We start from the raw sequence: 27,429 nt of genomic DNA, 5'->3' as shown, positions 1-27,429 counted from the left end.
GCAAACACTACACGACCTTTCACCATCAAAGGTTTCTCCATTGAAAAATTAATGGAAATTACCTGACAAGAAGCAGCCTTTCGGAGAACTAAGTGCTCTGCATCCTGTTTATGTCGCTATGCTATTCTATATTGACAGTTGAAACGGACCAATGAATATTTTTTAAATCGCAAAATTTCAAGTTCACATGTGCGACGATGGAGGTAGTGCCCTGTTCTTTCTCTCATTTGAAATGTGTGAAGCCATGTAGCTTTATTAATTCTTCATAAAACATCACATTCTAGAAAGCCTTTTTATTTTGGGCAAAAGGAATGGAAGCTTTTGGTGGTATGATCATATTTCCATCGATGGCGGAAAAATATTTTGGAGAGAAAGCGAGAAACTATATACATATATACATTCACTCAGCTGAAACACTGAATAGTTTACACCATCCTTGAATGTTGGGAAAATTACTGATATGCTCTAGTAATATTTATGTGACATGAAGATGAATCACTTTCTACTAGTAGAAATAAAGAATCTACAAATTAAGCCATTTATGTCCATCAAGAAAGCTAAGTCAAAGGAAGGGTTTGAATTCATCATCTCTTAGTTCTCTAGACCAAGAAACGCGACCATAGAAGTTTTCTCCAGGCCCCATGCACTTATACTGCTCATAAAACATAGTTCTCCAAAGTTAAAAAACACAAGAACATTTAGATGATGAACTACATTACATAGCTCTGGATTGAAAATTAAAGATGTGAAAGATTAACAAAAATTAATGATGTGATTTATGTGAAAGATATTCATTACGATATTTGAAAATCAATGAATTGGGTGAAATTTGTAATACACAAGTTTGTCTTTTGGGGTCTCCCATGTCATGCCATTCAGTGGGCATAATGATGGCGTCGATATAAGTGTGAGCTAAAATTACCCAAGAGAAGGATCCACACCACCGCCCCAGATAGAAATCTCCCTACCGAGTTACCTTAGATCTCAAGAATGCAAACCCTGTGTGGTCGTCCAATTTCTCCCACTTCTACGCTGTCACCGCACCGTAGGTATCATAAATTCTGTGCGGGCTGCACCCTTTGCTAAATGATCAATGGGCCAAGATTAGGGCTTTTTTATTGAACGAAACTTTCAGCTTTTCAGGGACGATATCAGTTAGTGATTACCTCTTACAGGGAAATGTTGTTGTCAAAGATGAAATCGACGGAGCCTTCGATGTAAGTGCAATCAGTCAGTGGAATAACCACTGCAACGTCCATGAGTAAATCGATTATTTGCTTAGATTCCTTCATGTTGCATCCATCCATTCGTCCTGCATCATTTATGGGATTTCTAGAATCAATTAAAAATCAATGTGATTTGCGAAATAAAATTGAAACATTTACACATGAGCATCACACCATAGTGGATAAAGCTCGGCCCTCCCTAAGCTAAGAGTATTGTGGCGCCCTACTATGAGGTTTAAACTTTTGTAATGTAACTCAAAACTCAAAACCCCTGGTGGAGGAGAATACGAATAGGCAGAACATTTCATATTTCGACAGTACTTAACTGAATTAAAGAACCTTGTCATTGATCGATGCCTCCCGACCTCATTGTCATGGTTATGGATGATTGTTGGGCATAAATGCTTCAACCGTTATTGTAATGGATGAAAACATGTCCTTATTACTCCAACTTTGAACATTCATACGTTTCAGAATGCAAAGAGACATCACTTTCAAAGGAACTTTCAAAGATGTGTGTTTGACACTAATTTTTTAATTTCATTTTTTCTTAATCCTACATACATGGAAATAAATAAGAGGCACAATAATTTTTTAATGATCATTTGGTAAAAAATTAATTTAAGTAGGGTTTAAACACTTGATTTAGATATGCAAGGAGGTTATCACTTTCAATTTCATTCATTGATGGAGTGGCTATGATGAGAATATACTGGCATCTTTCAATTTACACCATCAGATCAAAAAGATTAATTAACAAAATGATTAAAGTGCCCAATTCCAATAGGAGGGACCCCTATCGGCGTAATTAATAGTATTCAGTTTCCTTTAATTAGCGTACCATTTGTATATATTCATTTATATACTAATCATAATTTAAGCAATAATTTAGAATTTTCTAAATGCTAGGTTAGTATCACAGTTACCATGTTTGGTCATATTGGCCAAAAAATATGGAAATTTGCAATACATTTTGGTTCGGTTAATAATTCGATTAATTCGAATTTGGTACGGTTAGTCAAAGATATCCACTAGCTCATGTGCGATGTTGACCCCAACATTCGTTGTCTAGTGTGCTTTCTACCACAATGCAATTCTGATTGGGCCATAATGAATAAGAGTACGGTCAAGAGGCTGGAAGAAATAAGAAGGTGCTTCAGCAGGCAAGATGATAAGTTTGTGGAAGTTCAACAAATCGTATGGGCATTGGGGTCTCAGCCATCAAAAGATCGCCCTCGCCAAGGTAGTTTTGACGGCCATAAAATTTAACCAGACGCTCCTCATGCCCAACCTTAGCACCTCACTCTTCTACAAAGACACTAACCTTTTGGAGTCCTTCCCTTTTGGTCAGCTCTTCTGCCTCCGCTGTTTCAATTCTCTCTGCGACGACTTAGTATACATGAGTAGCTTGAATTTGGGTAATTGCCCCATGTTTTGGTTGTGGCTAAGGGGATAGTGTGGTGGTGGATGACAGAAAGGGATATGGCACAACTGGAAGAATGTGGCGCACCTAAGATCGGCATACCGTTATTAAGTTGGAGGGTAAGCACCCTTTTCTTTGGCATGACCACTGGCCTATCTAGGATTATGCCAGTCTTTGAATAGTCTTTGAATGGGTGGTTATTTTCCATAATTTGTTCGCAGAAGTGTCTAGAGCTGTATCCAAGCTCAAGAGCTTAAGCTCTCCAACTGCAATTTCTATATTTCTATAGTGAAAACTTAATAAATTATAAAAAAATTAATAAAATTAATAATTTCTATATTGAAAAAATTATAAAAGGGCAGTTGTAAATTGAACATATTGTAGTTGTGAATGGGTAAGCAAGACAAAAAAAATGGTAACTTTTTGATTGAAAAAATTATAAAATGGAAAATTGTAAAATTATATATTATAAATTTTATATTGGTAAATTTTAGAATATATAATTTTATAATAGTTATATATAAAATTAATTTTTGTAGAAATAATAACATTATTAATTTTATTTGATTTAAATTATATTTTTTTGTAATAAGGAGGGGTTTACGGATCAAATTTAAAAGGAAATGTCACATTTCAATGGTTTATTTCATATGACTTTCTAATAGTGACAATTTAAAATAAGTTATTCTTTTCATGTGAAAATAAAAAATAATTTAGAGTTTCATGCATGGCTTAGACATCAGACTTCCAATTGTGTAAAGTCTTATCTACACATGATATTTCATAACTATATTATTATAATCATCAAACATAATTTAATGGACTTGACTATTATTCAACATTTTTCTTAATCTCCATCAAATTCAAAATGTAAAATCCAAATAATAATCAAATTTAAATCAAAATAAGCATCAAGTTTAAGATAACCATTTTGTAAATTGAAGAAATCATGGATACAATATTTGACACAATAGATATAATGTTGAATTTCTAAGAGGGCTTATGTTTTTATTTGTAGGTGGAAGAGGAAAAGTACGAGTTAAGGTTAGTGGCAAAGGAGAGCATGCAGGAGGGTTAGACTAAGGAGGTGGACTCATCATTATGGACATATTTACATTATAATATATTGAATTAGTAAACTATAATACATTGAATTAGTAAATTATAATAACATGCATTTAGATTAAAATATTAAATTTAAATAAATTTATATTCATTTTAGTATTAAATCATAATATTATTAAATATTAATAAACAATAATATTATTAAAATTAAATTATAATAATTAATAATATTATAGATAGGTAATACTACTTTATAACAATTTGTTTTTTTTTATTTTTTATTTTTAACTATAAATAATTTATAATTGAAAATATTGGATAACATTGAACCTTAATTTAAGCATGTTTACATTAATATATTAATATTAGTTATTATAAATAAATTACTTAAAATCAATTATTAATTAATTAATACTAGTTAACAAATTAATATAAATTATTAATAAATTAATAAAATTTAATATGGTCAACCATGGTTGAATCTAGTGAAACATGTTTAACCATGTTTATTTTAGTGTTTCTAATATTTATCTTAGGGTTTATATACTTTGGTTTATAATATTAGTCTCATTGGTTTAATATTATTCCCTTGGATTAATAATCACATGGAAATATGCACAATCTATCAATTCAGGTAAAAATTTCAATTCATGTTGAACCACACATTTTAATTCGATTTGTGCAGTCCTTCATGTTATTTGTATTCCCAGATCATAATTGCTTGTCACATTTCTGAAATGATGTTGTCTATGTTTTCTATCAATTTGTGCAGTCCTTCAGGTTATTTGTATTCCCACATGAGAATTGCTTGTCACATTTCTGAAACTCTTGCCACACATTTCACAGAAATGCGGGGATTTCTTTTCCTGTAAATAATTTCCACATGCAAACAGGAGCTTGCTAGTTTCACAAACCCTAAGCCTACCCCTAACTTGCGGCTCAATTGTATTGAATGTTTGGGGTTTACATGTGACAAATAAAAAGGTTCATAAGCGATGAATATATGTATTGCACTAACATCATGAAAATGAAACAAATAAAGTAGATAAAAAAATAATTATAAAATTACTTTTTTTTTAAATGTGAAAAATACAGTTAACTATATATATAGATATATATATATGTGCGCGCACATATTTACATTATAATATATTGAATTAGCAAATTATAATACATTGAATTAGTAAATTATAATAACCTACATTTATATTAAAATATTAAATTTAAATAAATTTATATTCATTTTATTATTAAACCATAATATTGTTAAATATTAATAAACAACAATATTATTAAAAATAAACTATAATAATTAATAATATTATAGATAGATAACACAATTTTATAATAATTTTTTTTTTTATAATTTAACTATAAATAATTTATAATTGAAAATATTGGATAACATTGAATCTTAATTTAAGTATGTTTACATTAATATATTAATATTAGTTATTATAAATAAATTACTTTAAATCAATTATTAATTAATTAATACTATTTAACAAATTAATATAAATTATTAATAAATTAATAAAATTTTATATGGTAAAACATAGTTGAATCTAGTGAAACTTGCTTAACCATGTTTATTTTAGTGTTTATAATATTTATCTTAGAGCTTATATACTTGGTTTTATAATATTAGTCCCCTTGGTTTAACCTTATTCCCATTGGTTCATAATCCCTTGGGGTTTTAGTATTAATCCCTTGAGTTTATTATTCCCTTGGGTTTATAATATAAATCCCTTGGAATTATTATTCCCTTAAGTTTATAATACTAATCATGGTCAACCATCATCGTCAATCATAACCAACCATGGAAACTATGGTCAAACGTCGCATTGTGACAAGGACTGTCTCAACATGAAAATCAACCATGTCTGTTTTATTGTTTATAATATTTTTCTTAGGGTTTATATACCTTGGGTTTATAATATTTGTCCCTTGGGTTTAATATTATTCCCTTGAGTTCATAATCCCTTGGGTTTATTATTCCCTTGGGTTCATAATATCAATCCCTTAGGTTTATTATTCCCTTAGGTTATAATAACAACAATGATCAACCATGGTCAACCATAGGCAATCATGGTCAACCATGGTTGAATGTCGCATTGTGACAAAAAATGTCTCTATATAAAAATCATGGAAAGTCATGGACAATCATGGTAAACCATGGTCAACCATGGTTGAACGTCACAATTTGACAAAGATTGTCTCGATATGAAAACAACCATGGTCCATTGTCGCATTGTGACAAAGATTGACTCAATATCAAAATCAACCATGGTGAACCATGGTCCAACATCACATTGTGATAAGGATTTCAACCATAGGCAACCATGGTCAACCATAGCCAATCATAGGCAACCATGGTCAACCATGGTCGAATGTCGCATTGTGACAAAAAATGTCTCTATATAAAAATCATGGACAATCATGGTCAACCATGGTCAACCATGGTTGATCATGTTCAACCATGTTTTATAGAATCAAACATGGTCAACCATGGTTGAACGTCGCAATTTGACAAATATTGTCTCGATATGAAAACAACCATGGTCCATTGTCGCATTGTGACAAAGATTGGCTCGATATCAAAATCAACCATGGTGAACCATGGTCCAACATCGCATTGTGAAAAGGATTGTCTTGCTATGAAAATAAAACATGGTCAACCATGTTTGTTTTATTGTTTATAATATTTATCTTATGGTTTATACATCTTGGGTTTATAATATTAGTCCACTGGGTTTAATATTATTACCTTTGGTTCATAATCCCTTGGGGTTTTAGTATTAATCCCTTGGGTTTATAATATCAATCCCTTCGGTTTACTACTCCTTTGGGCTTATAATATCAATCATGGTCAACCTTGGTTAGTCATAGTCAACCATTGTTTAATGTCACATTCTGACAAAGATTGTCTCAATATGGAAATCAACCATGGTCAACCATGTTTGAACGTTGTGTTATGAGAACTATTGTCTCGATATGAAATTCAATAATGGTCAACCATGGTCCAATGTCATAATGTTAGATGTATTGTCTCAATATGGAAATCAAAGATTAAATGAGGGTTTAATATTATTCCACTAGGTTTATAGTCCCTTGGTTTTAGCATGGTTAAATGTCTCATTGTGACAAAGATTGTCTCAAAACGGAAATTAACCATAGTAAACCATGGTCCAACATTGCGTTCTCAACAAATATTGTTTCGATATGAAAATAAATCATGGTCAATCGTGGTCAACCACGGTCCAACATCACATTCTAAAAAGGATTGTCTCAATATGGAAATCAACCATGGTCAACCATGTTTATTTTAGGGTCTATAATATTTATGTTAGGGTTTATATACCTTGTGTTTATAATTTTTATCCCTTGGGTTTATTATTCCCTTGGGTTTATAATATGAATCCCTTGGGTTTATTGATATAAGGGTTCATATTCCTAGGGTTTAATATTATTCCCTTAGGTTTATAGTCCCTTGGGTTTACCATGGTCGAATGTTACATTGCGACAAATATTATCTCAATATGTAATCAACCATGGTCCAACGTTGCATTGTGATAAGGGTTGTCTTAATATGGAAATCAACCATGGTCAACAATGTTTATTTTAGGGCTTATAATATTTTAGTTTGGGTTTATAATTTTTATCCCTTGGGTTTATAATATCAATCTCTTGGTTTTATTGATCTAAGGGTTCACATTCCTAGGGTTTAATACTATTTCCTTAGGTTTATAGTCCCTTGGGTTTTTAGTATTAATCCCAAGGGTTTGTTATTCCCTTGGGTTTATAATATCAATCATGGTCAACCATGGTCCAACATCACATTGTGACAAATATTGTCTCAATATGAGAATCAACCATGGTCAACCATGGTGCAATGTTGCATTGTGACAAATATTCTCTCTATTTGAAAATCAATCATGGTAAAGCATGGTCAACCATGGTCCAACGTCACATTGTGACACAGATTATGTCAATATGAAAATCAACCATGGTCAATCATGTTTATTTTAGTGTTTATAATATTTATCTTAGGGTTTATATACCTTGGCTTTGTAATATTAGTCCCTTGGGTTTAATATTATTCAACCATGGTCAAATTTCACATTGTGACAAAGATTGTCTCAATATGGAAATCAACCATGGTCAACCATGGTCCAACGTCCCGTTCTGACAAAGATTGTCTCGATATGAAATTCAAATATGGTCGACCATGTTAAATGCCCTTGGGTTTATTAATCCCTTGAGTTTAAAATATTAATTCTTAGAGTTTATTAATCTATCTCGTGTTTTATATTAGTTTGTTGGGTTTATTGATTCCTCGGGTTTATTAATCGCTTGGATTTATTAATCCTTTGTATTTATAATATTAATCTGTTGGGTTTACTATTTCCCTTGGGTTTACTATTTCCTTGGGTATATAAGATTAAATACTTGGGTTTATTTGTTCTTTAAGTTTATAATATTCTTTTTTTTGCTTATACAATAGTTTGTCCTTCTATTCCTTTAAAACTTAAAATATCTTACATAGTGTACATCTTTCCAAAGGGGACTGAGGGCCAAAGAACAAACAACCACTACAAGCTGCAAGCCCCGAAAAAAAGGCTTAGCCTACATTATCCACAAAATTGCTAAGCCCACAAAAGTAAACAAAATAACTCGGAGACGAACTTGGAGAAGATCTAGGGAAACCTCTAGATGAAATTTGGGTCCAGAAGGGGTGGAAACTCTCGAGCATCAGGAACGCATGGGAAAACATTGACCATTGATCCATGTAACTAACATTGACCATTGAACCTTCCTACTAGTGGAAAATGTCATACTACTAAGTAGCCCATATGATAAGCACACGGTGGCCACCCAAGACCCACAGATAAGCCTGCTTGTTCTTGACCGTAGATTTGTCCCTCAAGATCCGATGGCCCAGGAACATTTCGCATGCGTCTAACTCACTAAAAAATAATGTGCGATGAGGATGATATTCCCACCCCGCGCCATGCCACGTGTTATGCGGTGAGTGGGATCGCTCCCAACTCCATAAAACTGCTTCCTGCACTGAGTGCATGCAATGGATGCCAAACCATTTCTCGGGCTGAAAAGTAATCGTCGAAAGGAGAATGGAAGTATACCCGCTACTGGGAAAGATGGAAATATGGTCCCTTACATCATCCCTCCTTCGCGATCGAAAATAACGATGACTAATAAGAGCCCTGCTGTTCAGCCCACCATCTGCGGAACTGTATCTGCACATCAGTTTCCATCTGACCCATCTGAGACTGTACTGTCGAAGGTTGGGGTGGCTGACAGTAACCTTCATCCCCTTAAAGATCCTAAACCAGATAAAAAGCTGCATAAATATATTGTATCAACAAGACATCGTCCCCATGTATTTGTAATGACCACCATTATATCCTCGTCTGCATGGTCGTGACATTACGTCTTCAATCTAGATAGAGGCATCTCAGTCCACTTCAGTACCACCCTATTTTTAGTACGGAGAACTCCTTGATTGGCCAAAATCTCTGCTAATTTGTTAGCTGATCTTCTCAAATGGTTGAAACTCACTGTGCGGACTCCTTGGAGATGCAGCTGGATTCTCTGAAGGACGTGGAGCAGTCTCCAATGTTAAGAGACTTTTTCCGGCTTCGTGCCATAGCTTATTCTTTTGATCGAGTTTATAATTAATTCAGAGTCCACCTTGACTATAACGTTTTGTAGATTATCCTACTTCAGAAGTTCTAAGCATTTCTCAAGAGCCATAAGTTCCACCATATTGTTAGTAGCTCTTCCCAAATGGCAATGGAAAATGTAAAGGATACTGCCATTATTATCCCTGAGTACCCAGCCACACCCAGCAATACCCGGGTTATCTTTGGATGCCCCATCTATGTTGAATTTTAGGAAACCCTGAGGGGGAGGACACCAATAATCCAACTTAGAATCCATCCTCAAAATGTTTCTGTCCAGGCCTTGTGAAGTAAACCCCTACATACCTAACTTAAGAAGAATCTGCATTTTTGTTGTAGAAGGAGGATTTTCAGGCTCTGTGTGCACTATGGTGCTTACTGTTTCCTTAAGTTGTATTAAGATTTGTTCAAGCAGGTGTTGAGAGGATTTTTTAACATTCTTAAAGATTCTGTTATTCCTTTCCTTCCAAACTGGCCATATAATGAAACTTGGTGTTAACACCTAGGCAGAGCCTAGAAGTTCCAGATCAGAGAAGTTGTGTCTCCAATTTATTAGGGTCTTAATAATGCTTCCTTTGTCCTTGTCTGTTTACTGGAAGATAGTGGCAAAAGCATCCCATAGCCAAGAGGTGAAAATACAGTTATTTAGAAGATGCTCCATTGATTCCTCTTGGTCTTCACATAACTGACATCTGGAGGGGCCTATAACACCCCTCTTCCAAATGTTGTCCCATGTCAGAATTTTCCTATGATGCACCAATCACATGAAGAGCTTGATCTTCATCCATCTTACTGTCTCCATATGTTTTGCCAAATCCTATCTTGATCATTAGAATCCAGCTCAAGGAATAAGTGCTTTGCCTCCTTGAGATTGAAGTTGCCTGCAACATTATTTCTCCATTTAAGGTCTTGCCCCCTTGTCACTAAAATCTTCCTTTGTTCTAATGTTGTTAGAAGTGCTTCCGCTTTGGCTTTCAGTGGGCTATGTTCCCTGTATTCCAGTTTTTTCCAAGTTCTCCATTTACCTTCACTATTGGTTTGATCCCAGAAATCTTTTACCTTGAATAATCTTTTGGAGTCAGTATCTTCCTTGAGGTCCATTAGGTTCTCTCTCAATAGTATAGGTTCTTGTTGCCATTTATCCTCCCAGAGCAAAGCAAGCTCACCATCTCTTATTTCCCAGAAGCTGTTTTTTTGTACTAACTCTCTATTTCCCTAGGCTTTGTTCTAGATGTGTGAGCCCTTAATGATGCTAGACATTCTAATTAGATCGATATCTTGCCAATTGCTGGCATATTTTTCTTTCCATATTCTAGCCCACTGTGCCTTTGGTTCTTTTACCTAGCGTCACCATAACTTCGCCACTAAAACTTTACTCACCGTTTTCGGATCATCCAGTCCAAGACCCCCATATTTTTTAGGTATGTAGATCTTCTCTCAGGCTACTAAGGCCCACTTCTTTCTTTCCTCCCCCTTGCCCCAAAGATAATCTCTTTGAATGTTTCTAAAGTGATGCAGCACTCCTTTTGGTGCTGGAAGGGCAGATAGCATAAAGACATGAATTTCTTGGAGAACAGCTTTTGTAAGCACTAGTCGACCAGCCAAGTTTAAAGATCTATAGGTCCATTTTCTGATTTTATCCTGCATATTATTGATCACCGGTTCCCAGATGCCCTTATTTAGAGGCCTATCAGTAAGAGGAACTCCCAAATATTTGGAAGGGAGGACACTCCTTTGAAAGCCTAGAATCCTGGAGATATTTTTTTGAATAGCAATATTGGTATTAAAGAAAAAAAATCTTAGATTTGGAGAGATTAACTTCCATACCTATAGCTAAGGCAAAGACAGACAAGATGTGCTTATACACTAAAGCTTCTTTAACCGTTGGTATCCCTTGTAGCATAGTATCATCAACAAATTGTTGATGGGTCAAGGCCTGACCATGCTCTGAAAGTTGGAGGCCTTTGATATTACCCACCTCTTTGGCAAGCTTGATAAGCCGACCCAGTCCTTCCATCATGAGAATGAAGAAAAAGGGTGAGAGAGGATCACACTACCTGAGGCCTATAGAAGGATAGAAGGTTTTGGATGGAGAACCATTGACCAGAATTGAGAAGCTGGACGAAGTAATATTCATAATTCATTAGGTTTACCATTTAATCCTTTGGGTTTATTATTTCCCAATATTAAGAGTTAAACAATAGTAATAATGTTTAATATTAATCCCATAGGTTTACAATGTTTATCCCTTCGATTTATAAACTTGTTGGGTTTATAATATTAACAATACCTAGGGTTACTGATCCCTTGGGTTTATAATATTCATAGAAATGTCGGTTTATCAATACTTTGGGTTTAAAATATTAGTTCCTATGCTTTATTAATCCCTTGCGTTTTTTGATCCCTTGGGTTTCTAATATTTTTTCCTTTAGTTTACTATTTCCTTGGGTTTATAATATTAAATGGTTGGGTTTTTTCTTTCTTTAAATTTATAATATTAATAATTCCTTTGGTTTATCATTTAATTCATTGGCTTTATTAATCCGAGGAGTTTAAAATATTAATTCCTAAGGTTTATTAATCGTTTGGGTTTTTAATATTAGTTTGTTGGGTTTATTGATTGTTTGGGTTTATTAATCATTTTTTTTTATAACACTAATGCCTTGGGTTTATTGATCTCTTGTATTTATAATAATAATAATCACTTGGTTTTATAAAACCCCAATATTAAGGGTTAAATATTAGTTGAAATATTTATGATTATGTCAATATCACAATAGATTAATCTAATATGGAAATCAACCATGGTCAACCATGTTTATTTTAGGGTTTATAATAATGATGCTAGGGTTAATATACCTTGGGTTTATAATTTTTATCCCTTAGGTTTATTATTCCCTTGGGTTTATAATATCAATCCCTTGGGTTTATTGATCTAAGGGTTCATATTCCTAGTGTTTAATATTATTCAACAATGGTCAACCAGGGTCAACCATGGTCAACCATGGTCCAACGTCCAATTGTGACAAGGATAGTCTCAATATGAAAATCAACTATGCTCAACCATGTTTATTTTAGTATTTTTAATATTTATATTTGGGTTTTTATACCTTGGGTTTATAATATTAGTCCCTTGAGTTTAATATTATTCCATTGGGTTCATAATCCCTTGAGGTTTTTGTATTAATCCCTTGGGTTTATTATTCCTTTGGGTTTATAATATCAATCCATTGGGTTTATTATTCCTTTAGGTTTACAATATCAATCATGGTCAACCATTGTCAACCATAGCCAACCATGGTCAACCATGGTTAAATGTCACATTGTGACAATGATTGTCTCACCATGAAAATAAAACATGTTTATTTTAATGTTTGTAATATTTAGATTAGGGTAACCAATTTTGGGTTTATAATATTAGTCCATCAGGTTTAATATTATTCCCTTGGTTTTTTAGTATTAAACCCTTGGGTTCATAATATCAATCCCTTGGGTTTATAATATCAATCATGCTCAACCATTGTCAACCATGGTTAATCATGGTCAGATCTCGCATTATGACAAAAATTGTCTCCATATAAAATTCATGGATAATCATGGTCAACCATGGTCCACCATGGTTGATCATGGTTAACCATGTTTTATAGAATCAAACATGGTCAATCATGGTCAAACATGTTCGAACGTCGCAGTGTGACAAAGATTGTCTCGATATGAAAATCAACCATGATCAACCATGGTCCAACGTCACATTGCCAAGGAGATGTGTTCATCTGAACTAGGGGCTCTGGCTTTATCTTTCTATGGAGATGCAACTTCTTTGGGAAATAGATGGGGAAACCTGTCAACAGGTTTGACATGGTCTTGTGTTTTTATACTCCTTTTGTGCATAAAGGAGGATGGAACAGGTTTATCTTCTTTTGATAAACACATTTTATCAACTTTTCCTGCCAATTCCTTTATTCTTACTAAAGTAGAATCAAAATGTTCTACAACTTTTTCTTCTACATTTTCTAACTTCATCAGAGATTCTCTAACATAACCTCTGACAACTGATGTGGAATATTGTACATCATTGATTGATTTACTTATATCATTAATAGAAACTTGAATAGTATTGAACTGTTCTTTCACTTATGTAGTTTTAGCTACATTCATCTCTAGCCCTGTTACAGTTGTGTTAGTCTAGTTTCGTTGTTCACTAGCTTTTTGTATTCTACCATCAATGCCTAAAGCATTGTCATCTTTTAATACTAGTGGAACAGATTTAGGAGAACTTTGGCCCTCTCCTAGGACTATTCCTTTGTAAGGAGGGAATGTGGTAGGAGTTTCAACTTTGCTACCATCTACTGCTGACCATGGAGTGTTTAGATGATGTGGCTACCTTGTCATCAGTCATCATAACTATTTCTGATTGTTTCTTCTAGATCCATGAATAGAATGAAATCCAGGTATTGGTTTCTTCCATGAATTGTTTCCAATCTTAGGATAGTCTGATCTTTTCTTCAATTGAATGACTTAGGGAAAATTCTTTAGCCTTTGGATGGGTAAATATATTCCAATTGAGCATAGCCTTCATCCATTTAGCACCAATCCTGTGCTTTGGACATCCATCCATTAAGCTAAAGAATTTTTGCATTTCCATGACTGTAGGCTTATTACAGTCATCTGGTATTTTTCCAAATCTTGAGTATGGAATTAAGCCATTGGCTTGCTCTAAATATCCTAGCCCATATCTAGGCTTTGCTGGCCTCATGGTGCTAAAAATTGCTGTTAACCTTGGATCTTCATTTTCCAAAGTAGTTATCTCATGCATCATCAAGATATGCTCAGAGTCATGGGGAAATGGTATGTCTGAACATTTAGGGTTTGGACAAGGATTTACTGAAGTAGAATGTGGGGCTTCACCTGTCCTAGGATGATGATTCTCATGCATGACCATTTCAGCAAGATGGCTAAGATTTTCAGAGCAATGGCATTCTGGGCATTTTAATTCAAGTGAAGAGAAATTGACAATTTGTGCAAACTCAAATAATGAAATATGTTTACAAGAATTTGAACTAGAGCTAGAACAAGCTGTATCTACAAGCTCAAGATTTTTGTACAATGGTGAACTTCTGCACATCTAATCTATTCTTTGCCTATCAATAGTTGATCTTCGAGGGAAGGAAAGAATAGCAGAAGAGGGTTCTTCTCTAATATCAGCAGAAGTAATTTTCCTTATGGCAGGAGGCTTGGGATTGGATATCACCCAATGTTCTGGGAAAGTAAGATCTTCCAATCTTATATTTTGGTGTTCAATCTTTTGATTTCTAGAATCTGTTAACACCACTACACTTGCTTTTAAATCTTTGTTGGAGGCATTTAAAACTGCCAGATAGAGGATGTTTGTATGATGGAAGCAACCTCTGGTTTGTATGGCAATATTGTGTCTCTTTTTGGCCATGTTAAATATAGTGGTCTGGATTTGTAACTGAAGAATGCTTTCAATTGTTTCATCTAAAACATATACAGAGAAATCATGATAACAATCAAAATAAACAAAGCCATTAGACAGAGGAGCTACTATCCCACCTATCAATGAATCAATATATTTGTTATCAGTCAAATCCCGGACAGTGGCTAGAACAAATGTGTTTAGACCTTGATGTGCTAAATCATGAATCGCAATGTGTATGCCTCCCAAATGAAGATATTAGGTTTTTAGTCTTGTTGCCTCGGCCTGAAGTTGTTTAGAGTTTAAAAGAGGAATATATTGTACACAGTCAAAGTTCTCTTGAATCTGACTTATAGATTCTTTAATAGAAATTCTAGTTGTAGCTTTTAAATGAAAAGCAGACATATCTGAGTAACTTCAGAAGCATTTATTCTGGGTAGCTGCCATCTAACAGAGGGCTGTGTTTCCTCATACTCTAACTCAGTAGAATACTCGACTAGATGCAGATGCGAATATATCCATGAGGGGATTTTCTTGAGTAGATAATTCTCTTTCTTCTAAATCTCAGAAAGAAATAGATTTTTTGGAAGGCTCCATTTTTAATATAGAGTGTTTTCTGAGTACCAACCTAAGAAAATCCCCTCAGGGATATGTTCGCATCTACATCTAGTCAAGGTTTAAATTCCACTGAGTTAGAGTATGAGGAAACATAGCCCTCTGCTAGATGGTAGCTACCCAAATAAATGCTTCTGAAGTTTACTCAGATCTATCTGCTTTTCATTTAAAAGCTGCAACTATAATTTCTATTAAAGAATCTATAAGTCAGATTCAAGAAAACTACGAATGTGTATAATCTATTCCTCTTTTAAACTCTAAACAACTTCAGGCCAAGGAAAAAATACTAAAACCCCAGTATCTTCATTTTGGATGCATACGCATTGTGATTCATGCTTTAATGCATCAGGGTCTAAACACATTTGTTCTAGCCATTGTCCGGGATTTGACCCATAACAAATATACTGATTCACTGATAGGTGGGATAGTGGCTCCTTTGTCTAATGGCCCTGTTTATTTTGATTGTTATCATGATTTCTCTCTATATGTTTTCGATGAAACAATTGAAAGAATTATTTAGTTACAAATCCAGACCACTGGATTTGACATGGCCAAAAAGAGACACAATATTGCCATACCAACCAGAGGTTGCTTCTGTCATACAAACACCTTCTATCCGGTAGTTTTACATGCCCCCAACAAAGAGTCAAAGTGAGTGTAGTGGTGTTAACAGATTCTCGAAATCAAAAGATTGAACACCAAACTATAAAATGGGAAGATCTTACTTTCCCAGAACATTGGGTGTTATCCAATCCCAAGCCTCCTGCCATAAAGAAAATTACTTCTTCTGATATTAGAGAAGAACCCTCTTCTACTATTCTTTCCTTCCCTCGAAGATCAACTATTGATAGGCAAAGAATAGATCAGATGTGTAGAAGTTCACCATTGTATAGACATCCTGATCTTGTAGATACAGCTTGTTCTAGCTCCAGTTCAAATTCTTGTAAACATATTTCATTATTTGAGTTCGCACAAGTTGTCAATTTCTCTTCACTTGAAGTAAAATGTCCAGAATGCCATTGCTCTGTAAATCTTAGCCATCGTGCTAAAATGGTCATGCATGACAATCATCATCCTAGGACAGGTGAAGCCCCACCTTCTACTTCAGTAAATCCTTTTCCAAACCCTAAATGTTCAGACATACCATTTCCCCATGACTCTGAGCATATCCTGATGATGCATGAGATAACTACTTTGGAAAATGAAGATCCAAGGTTAAATTTTTTTTTTAGCACCATGAGGCTAGCAAAGCCTAGATATGGACTAGGATATTTAGAGCAATCCAATGGCTTAATTCCAGATTCAAGATTTGGAAAAATACCAGATGACTGTAAGAAGCCTATAGTCATGGAAATGCAAAAATTCTTTACCTTAATGGATGGATGTCCAAAGCACAGGATTGGTGCTAATTGGATGAAGGCTATGCTCAATTGGGATATATTTACCCATCCAAAGGCTGAAGAATTCTTCCTAAGTCATTCAATTGAAGAAAAGATCAAACTGTCCCAAGATTGGAAACAGTTCATGGAAGAAACCAATACCTGGATTTCATTCTATTCATGGATCCAGAAGAAACAATTAGAAACAGTTATGATGACTGATGACAGGGCAAGCATATCATCTAAACACTCATGGTCAGCAGTAGATGGTAGCAAAGTTGAAACTCCTACCACATTCCCTCCTTACAAAGGAATAGTCCTAGGAGAGGGCCAAAGTTTTGCTAAAGTTGTTCCACTAGTATTAAAATATGACAATGCTTTAGGCATTGATGGCAGAATACAAAAAGAGAGTGAATAGCTAAACTGGACTAACACAGCTGTAACAGGGCTAGAGATGAATGTAGCTAAAACGGCATAAGTGAAAGAACAGTTCAATATTGTTCAAGTTTCTATTAATGATATAAATAAATCAATCAATGATGTATAGTACTCCATGTCGGTTGTCAGAGGTTATGTTAGAGAATCTCTGATGAATTTAGAAATGAAGGTTTTAACACTGTACAGAAACTACCTGCATACGAATTCTAAAACACAAAAAATAAACAATGCGAGAGCATAACACATAAAACACATATACACAGAGATTTTCCCCTGGATCCCAAAACTAGGACTACCAGCTTGATTTTTCATTATACTCCTTTCAATGTTATAATACATATTTATACATGCCGAAGCATCCAATACCATGGACCGAAAACCATCGCGTCCAAAAACATGTGAAAAAATCATGCACAAAACCATAGGTGGGTCCGCCCATCCTAACATAGGGTCTAAAACCAAAATTTTCTAGGGTGTTGCCCCGGACCCCATAAAGTGGGGTTACGGGTACACCTCAAACCCCCTATGACCCCCCCTCTTGTATTGGGCTAGTCGTGGAAAGAATATAACACAATCCAACATTCTCCCACTTGTTGTTTTCTTTCCACAAGGGGCCACAAGAGAGCTTAGTCATTTTTCCAGCCCTGAAATGCCCATTGTCTCTCTACACCAAGAGAAATTCTTAGAGCTCATAGATTTTTTCAATGCATCTGCAGTATTCTTCAAAGTGTCCACCTTTACCAGAAACACCGTTTTGTCTTCTATCATATCCCTCACAAAGTGATACCGAACATCAATTTGCTTTGTCTTTGAATGATATGCGGGGTTCTTTTCCAAGAAAATTGCACTTTGGATGTCACAGTCTATCCTTATAGCTCCCTGTACTAAGCCCATACTTGAACACAATCTCTGCAACAAAACTGCTTCCTTGCTTGCATGAGTGGCTACCATGTATTCTGCCTCTGTAGTTGATAGTGCCACTACAGATTGTTTCTTACTCATCCAACTGACTGCACCTCCAAATAGGTTAGACACCTACCCACTTGTAGATCTTCTCTGATCCAGATCTCCAGCCCAGTCTGCATCAACAAAGCCACGAATATCCAACATTCTGTCCAATCTTGATCTTCCTTGGTAGCACAAACCATAATCACTAGTGGCACGCAAATACCTTAAAAACCGCTTCACTTCTGTCCAGTTCTCCTTCCCTGGTTTTGACATAAGCCTGCTCAATACTCCTAATGCATGTACAATGTCTGGTCTAGTACAGACCATTGCATACATCAGGCTACCGACTGCACTTGCATATGGAACACGGGACATGTCCTCTTCCTCTGCTTGTGTCTTGGGACACTGTTCAGCAGATAACCTCACACCTACAGGAATAGGAACCTTCACCAATTTACTATGCTACATATTAAACCTCTACAGTATTGTCTTGACATACTTCCTCTGGTTTAACCAAAGCTTCCTCTTTGCCCGATCTCTTTTAATATCCATGCCCAAAATATAGTTTGCAGCACCAAGATCTTTCATGTTGAATTTGGAGGACAAGTGGGTCTTCAAATCCTAGATAAATTCTTTGTCATTTCCAACCAGCAACATATCATCCACATACAAGACCAGATAAATAACACGGTCACAAATTAATTTAAAATACACATAGTGATTTTCTTTGCTTCTGGTGAAGCCAAGTCCCCGTATAAATGTATCAGGTTTCTGATACCACATCCTTAGTTACTGTTTTAACCCATACAAAGACTTCTTTAACTTGCATAGTAGTTTTTTCTTACCCTTCACTGCAAAGCCTTCAGGTTGCTTCATGTATATTTCCTCTTCAATATCCCCATGAAGAAATGTTGTCTTCACATCCATCTGTTCTACCTCAAAATCAAAAGCAGTAGCAACAGATAAAAGTAATCTAATAGAAGTTACCTTGGCAACAGGAGAAAAACTATCACCAAAATCAATTCCTGGCACCTGGGAATAACCTTTTGCTACCAACCGAGCTTTATATTTCTCCACCTTTCCTTCTGCATTTGTCTTCTTCTTGAAAACCCAGTTGCTGCCAATGGGTTTCCTTTCAGCCAGCAACTCCACCAAATCCCAAGCCTCATTTTTGTGCAAAGATGCCATTTCATCAACCATGGCCTCTTTCCAGAGTTTTCCATCCTCTGAATCTATTTCTTCCTTCACAGTTCTGGAATCGTCTTTAGTAATAGGTAAAGCAAAATTTAAACAGAAAGTAGATGGACTATACCTTTCTGGCTGCCTTCTTTCTCGAACTAAGCTTCTCACACTCGGAGTTTGTGGCTCTTCATCTTCTGATTCCTCCTCTACTGTGGAGTCTGATTCTTCCTCCTTAAGCTCAAACTCTATCTTCTCAAGTTCCTTTGGTTGGATTTCATGTTTAATAACATTTTTCACCTCTTTGAACACAACATCTCAGTTGTACACAATCTTCCTTGTTGCTGGGTTCCAAAGCTTATAACCCTTTAAACCATCCTTATACCCAATAAAGATGCACTTTTCAGATTTACTATCCAACTTGGTTTGTTTCTCCTTTGGAACATGTACATATGCATCACATACAAATACCCTTAGATGTGAAAGAGAGGGTTTCTTACTAGTCCATACCTCTTGTGGAGTTTTATCCTCCAACGCTGATATAGGTGATCTGTTGACCAGGTAACATGCTGTCTCCACCGCCTCTACCGAGAATTCCTATCCTAACCCGACACCACTGAGCATGCTTCTTGAAATTTCCATCAACGTCTTGTTCATTCTTTCTGCATCTCCATTTTGTTGAGGTGTATATGGAGTAGTATTCTGGCGTGCTATACCACACTTCTTACAGAATTCTTCAAATTCCTTACTTCAAAACTCTCCATTGTTATCTGTCCTCAGCACCTTTATCTTCTTCTCTGTCTGGTTTTCCACCAAAGCCTTAAATTCTAAACCTATCAAAGACTTTAGATTTCTTCTTAAGGAAATATATCCATGTATTCCTTGAGAAGTCATCTATAAATGATACATAGTACATAGACTTACCTAGTGATGGAACCTTCACAGGTCCAAACACATCACTATGCACAAGCTCTAATATATGTTTTTCCCTCTTACCACCAGAGGGGAAACTCATCTGATTCTGCTTCTCATATATACAATTTTCACAGAAATCAAAATCTAGAGAGCTATTACTCATACCTTCTACCATACCTTTACCATGAAGTATTCGAAGACCCTTCTCTCCAATATGTCGAAGCCTTTGATTCCACAGCATGGTCTTCTCTCCAGAGACCACTAGATTTTCTACTCCACTTTCAGGAACCATAGAACTGTTGCAACTATCAACAACAGTGCTACCTTGCAGCTTGTACAGAGTTCCAGTCCGAACTCCCCGCATCAATACTAGTGCTCCCCGAACCATCTTGCAGGTCTCCTTCTCGAACACTGTTTTTACACCTGCATCATCCAGCTTGCTTACAGAAATCAGAATTCTCACTAATGTAGGAATATGCAAAACACCCGGAAGTGTTCTAACCCTTCCACCTTGCAACTTTAACTTTACTTTTCTGCGACCAATGATTCTAGCCTTCCTATCATCCCCTAAGAATACATCACCACCATCGTATTTCTCATACTCACATAACCACTCTCTATGGGGAGTGAAGTGAAAGTATGCACCTAAGTCAATCAACCATGCCTCATGATCTACATGTGTACTTGAAGAAGCCAAGTACACATCCCCACCTTCATCTGAGGTGGTTTTCGCCTCTGCAGAAGGAGCATCATCAAATCCCTTTCCTTTGTTAGGACCTTTAGATTTACAGTCCCTTTTGTAGTGCCCTTCCTTTCCGCATTTTCAGCACACCACCTTTACAGGTTTTCCTAGAGATTTAGATCTCCCTCTAGATTTAGATCTCCCACTCGATGACTTATTTTTGTTTCTGTTCTAGGACCGTCCTCATACAGACAAGGCATCACCATTCTGGCTCTCCATATTTTTCCATCTCATCTCCTCCGTCAGCAAGGATGAGACTATTTCATAAAAATGAAAGGCAGTTGCATTGATATCTATTGCAATAACCAGACTAGCCCACGAATCTTGTACAAAACACAACAAACTGATGCACTTATCTTCATCTGAAATTTTAATATCAACAGATGCTAACTGACTTACCACAGTATTAAATGCCTTCAGATGATCTGTCACCGAGTCTCCATCTTTCATCCTCAGGTTATACAGCTTTTTTCGCAGGAATAGTTTATTCACCAGAGACTTAGATTGGTACAAAGTCCCTAACTTGTCCCACCAAGCCTTTGCCATAGCTTCCCCTGATACATTCAGCAATACTGAATCTGAGACACATAATCGTATTGTGCTCTTTGCCTTCCGATCCAACCTCTTCCATTCTTCATCGGACACTCCCGTTGGTTTAGTACCTGGATCTACTGTGATCTACTAATCTTTATCCACCAATAGATCCTCCATCTTGAGTTTCCACAGCTGAAAACTCTGTCCATTAAATTTCTTGATCTCTATCTTTCCACTGCTCGCCATCTTATTTTAACACTAGAATCGATCTCATAGATCTCCCACTGAATAGGGTCTACCACAAGCTCAAGCAAAACCCCTCAGCAACAAAGGCGTCTCCTTGAAGCCAAAACATCTCTGATACCAAATGTAGGTTTTAATCCTGTACAGAAATTACCTGCATACGAATTCTAAAACACAGAAAATAAACAATGCGAGAGCATAACACATAAAACACATATACATAGAGATTTTCCCCTGGATCCAAAAATCAGGACTACCAGCTTGATTTTTCATTATACTCCTTTCAATGTTATAATACATATTTATACATGCTGAAGCATCCAATACCATGGACTGAAAACCATCACATCCAAAAACATGTGCGAAAATCATGCACAAAACCATAGGTGGGTCCGCCCATCCTAACATAGGTTTCAAAACTAAAATTTTCTGGGGCGTTGCCTCGGACCCCATAAAGTGGGGTTATTGGTACACCTCAAACCCCTTGTGACCCCCTCTATAACCCCCTAGTTAACTATGTGGGCTAGTTGTGGAAAGAATATGACACAACCCAACAAGAAAATGTAAAAGAAAAAGTTGTAGAACATTTTGATTCTACTTTATGAAGAATAAAGGAATTGGAAAGAAAATTTGATAAAATGTCTTTACCAAAAGAAGATAAACCTGCTCCATCGTCCTTTATACACAAAAGGAGCATAAAAATACAAGACCTTGTAAAACCCATTGACAGGTTTCCCCATCTATTTCCCAAAGAAGTTGCATCTCCACAGAAAGATAAAGTTGGAGCCTCTACTTTAGATGAACACATCTCCTTGGCTTCTCCATTCAAAGAAGAAGAAAAGGAAGTAGAAGTACTTCCTATATATGAGCCTTTAGAAAGCCAGTACAACAAATATTCTACTCCGGATTTAAGTGGCAAAGGTAAGCTCCCGGATTCTCACACATTTTTTGTAGATTCACATAAAGAATGGAACATTGACAACCTTAGTGTTGGTCAAATCAGGAAAATGGTGAACATGATGTTCACTGAATATAAGCTAATGTACTTAAGAGGGAAAAATGAAATAGAAGCCTCTAAGACAATAATTCAGTGCTTCACCGAGACATTGCTAAGATGGTGGGAGACTGAATCTTCTCCAGACTTAGTAGCCAAGATGGAAGAACAATTGCTCAAAGATGAGCAAGGAAATATTATACACAATTCTGATGGGACTGTTCAGAATAACATGATTGGAGCATTAACCTCCATGATTGTAGAGCACTGGTGTGGATCAGAAGCAGAGATGGCTGATAAACATGAAGTCATCCTAATGAACTTAAAGTGCAATAAAATGTCCCAATTTGAAGATTTTCATCGGGACTGGATGCAACGCATTTATGAGGTAAAAGATTCAAAGAACCTTCTCTGGAAGTAGGTATATCTAGTAGCTTTACCTTCAAGGTTTGTTGATTACATTCGCCTGCAAGAAGTTTTTCAAATGCCATTTGAATCTTACACATGGGGACAGATTTATTCTAATATAACAAAAGCTTTGGTTGGCTTATGTACTAGCTCAAAAGTTAACAAATCTCTTGAAAAACTGTCTAAACTCCCAGATAGTAAATCTATTTGCAGTAAATATGGATTATCTATTGATGATCCATTGGTCAGAAGAAGAAAGATCAAGAAAAGAGCTAAAAAGGAAAAGAAGACAACCAAGTTTCACTACAATAAAAGAGGCCAATCTTCCAGGCCTAGGAAGCAACAAAGAAAGGGATATTACAGGTATGTCCCTAAGACTCATTACTACAAGCCATCAGATATTCACTTGCATAGTGCTAAGCAAGAACAATGGAACAAATTAACATGTTGGCTTTGTGGTAAAACTGGACACACTGCAAATAGATGTCCAGTGGGAGAAGAGTCCAAGAAAGATAGAGGTAAAAAATCCTAATCTCTATCAAACAAAAAGATTGTAAAAATAGAACCCCAATGCTTTGCATGAGTTGTGGGTCTAGAACACATAAAACAGATCACTGTCCAAATGTAGTGATCAAAGATCGTCCTCAGATTCAGCAGCAACAGTTACTTTATTCTTCTGCTGAAAATTCTAGTTCTAGTTCTGTCTACACATCAGAAGAAGAGTATGAGGAATTGAATCTTCATGCTCAGGCTTGTAATTGCTCAGATTCTGAAGAATGTCAATGTAATTTTTCAAATACAAATTCTGACTCTTTTGATGACTCTTCTAATGATGAAGCAGAAACTAAACCACAAAAGGAAAAAGTATTAATGGCTCAGACAGAAGAAGAAGAAATAAAGATCCTGTCACAAATAAGAGCAATGGAAGATGGCGAGATGAAAACTCATCTTACTAAAGCTTTCATGGACCAGTGTAAAACTTCCGGGCACAATAAAGGATCTTCAAAGAAGCCCCTATTCATTGACGCCTCATATGAACGCAATACAAAATAGTTTCAAAGACAAAGACAGTAGGACAAGGTTTGTGCACTTACCTTGGGGGAGGTGAGTAAAGAAATTCATAACCTTAAATCTGAAATTTCTACATTAAAAATTCACCTTGACAAACTAGAAAAAGGAAAACAAAATATTGCGGTAGACCCATTTGATGAATACGATCCACCAGAATTTCATGAATCAAATGTCCAAATATTTGAAGGAAAAAGGGATCCTTCTGCTGGTTTCCAAGAAATGAGGATACTTGCAAAAGAGTATCAACAACATCATGTACAGGTTAATATACATATTCAAGGTGAAATGTTTAGCCTAACTGCTCTCATAGATTCAGGAGAAGATGTTAATATACTAAGCACCAAAGTTATTCCAGCTAAATACTGAATGTGTACACAAAGAAAAGTGATTGGTCTACGCAGCAAAACACTTAACTATGAAGTACCCAAGGCTTCAATTTGCTTTGATAATCATTGTATAAAGTTAAAATTTGCAATCGGTGATATCCCCGCAGATTGCATTTTAGGCAATATCTTTCTGGCCGCGGTAGAACCACATGGGTCAATCTGTTTGAAGAAAAACAACGGTGGAGATTTCATCACACTTCCAACATCTAGTGGCATTCCTAAAAGGATTGAGATGCCTTACATCTTAAACCCTAGAGTTTCAACAATGGTACAAGCCATGAAAGAGTTGGACAAAGCTGAATCAAAACTGTTAGATCTTAAAGATCTAAAATCCACTATCCAAATTTCACAACAGCTGAAACATCTAGCTAACCAGAAGAAAATTGTTGAGATTAAACAATAGATTGAAGAAGAATGATGTGCTGAAGAACCTAATGCTTTTTGGCATCGAAAGAAGTATTCAGTTGAACTACCATACAAAGTAGAATATACAAGGCGGCCATGTAAAAGCAAAGCCATACCTATGAATAAGGAGTATCGTGATCTCTGTGAAAAATAAATACAGAAACTATTGGATAAGAAGCTAATCAGGGAATCAAACAGCCCTTGGAATTGTTATGGGTTCTATGTAAACAAAAGAGCCGAACAAATCAGAGGCATCCCAAGATTAGTAATAAATTATAAATCTTTGAACTATGTTCTAGCTGACAATACTTACCTGATTCCTCATAAGGGAGATCTTATCAGTAGAATCGCAGGTGCAAAAGTATTCTCCAAGTTTGATTTAAAGTCACGGTTTTGGCAAGTTGCAATCTCAGAAGAAGATAAATTCAACACTGCTTTCAACGTGCCAGCAGGGCACTATGAGTGGAATGTGATGCCTTTTGGTCTCAAACATGCACCATCCAAACTTCAAAAGGTGATGGATTCCATTTTTAAACCTTTCTTTGATTGGTTAATTGTATATATTGATTATATTCTTATTTTTTCCAAGAATTTCCAGGACCATTTCCGACATATACAGATTTTTTAAAATACCATTAAAAGAAATGGTCTTGTTCTCAACAAAAATAAAATTGAATCTTTTCAAACTTCAATTAAGTTTCTTGGCCATACAATTTTTAATGGCTAGATCTCTCTGCAAAAACATGCTTTAGAATTTTCCAGCAAATTTCCAGATATTATTACCAATAAGACACAACTCCAAAAGATTCCTTGGATGCTTAAACTATGTTAGCAACTTTTATAAAGATTGTGCTAAAGATAGAAGTTTGTTGAATCAACGTCTTAAAAAGAATCCAAAACCTTGGACTGAAGCACACACCAGAGCAGTTAAAAATATAAAGGCCAAGGTTAGTGTTGGGTCTTGAAAATGTCATTCATTTCCATTACACTTTCACTATTATGTCCATTATATCACCTCCATTTCACTACTATGTCACCACATTCATCCCACTTTCATTATCATTGGGCCACATTTATGTTTTTCCAATCTTTAGTAATTCTAAGCCTTTTAAGTGAATTTGTGGTTAAAAATTAGAAAATAATGTGCATATGCTTATACCTAACAAATGGGTTGAGATTGTTGACATGTGTAGGTTGAAAGGAGGCTTCTAGAAGACCCTTATGTGGCACTTTAAGGCCAAATTCGAATTTGAGTGGAATCATGAAGATATGTGTCACATCTCCTAATTATATTGTAACTCTAAGAAGACATGTGTCTTATTAGTTCCTATTTTGATTAGGACTCTAGAGGTAGAGGGAGAGATTCATGGACTCTCATTAATGAGATGGATTCTCATCTTTTTGTATAAATAAGAGATCTCTCCCCTTCATTTGTTAGTCTTTTAGCTTGTAAGTCTTAGTTTGTTAGTTCTTAAGCTTGTTAGCTTGTGAGATGGCTTTTGAAAGCTTTGGAGAGCTTTGTTGTACTTGGTAATTTTGAAGAATTTGAATAAAGCTTTAATGTTCTCAACATGGAAGGAGATGTGAAGTAGATGTCATGGAGCATATTAGAATGTAAGGTAGAGTAGATTTCATTTTGTAATTTTTCTTTGATTTCATTATGTCATTTGATTGCTTTTAAGTTTGATAGATTAGATTTTCCATTCATGCAATTTTAATTCATGTAAGTATGTTTAATCGGTTGATTGTAGATTAGTTTTTTTCTTTACATGTTTTTGCATCAAATAGTGACATGAGATTTACCTCTCTGCTGACTTTGTTTTTTTTTAGCTTTTCAATTTCAGTTATGCTTTGATTTCAGTCTTATTCATTTGCTTTGTTAATTAGTTTAGATATCAGATTGCTCAAGTTGTTGATGATTACCTCCGAGAGCCATAGCGGGACTAATGGCAAGGGATCAGACTATGAATTGATGTGATTTGATTTTAAGTTTACTTTTCTACAATTAGATATCAGATTGCTCAAGTTGTTGATGATTACCTCCGAAAGCCATAGCGGGACTAATGGCGAGGGATCAGACTATGAATTGATGTGATTTGATTTTAAGTTTACTTTTCTACAATTAGATATCAGATTGCTCAAGTTGTTGATGATTACCTCCGAAAGCCATAGCAGGACTAATGGCGAGGGGTCAAACTATGAATTGATGTGATCTGATTTTAGTTTTACTTTTCTGCAATTAGATATTAAATTGCTCATATCATTGACGGTTACCTCCGAAAGCCATAGCGGGACTAATGGTGAGGGATCGAATTATGA

The sequence above is a fragment of the Pinus tabuliformis genome, chromosome 2_1 (genome assembly GCF_031772625.1).
Source record: "Pinus tabuliformis cultivar Carrire ecotype Pingquan chromosome 2_1, CPIR1, whole genome shotgun sequence".
NCBI lineage: Eukaryota > Viridiplantae > Streptophyta > Pinopsida > Pinales > Pinaceae > Pinus > Pinus tabuliformis.
Note: the sequence above shows the minus strand (reverse complement) of the source record.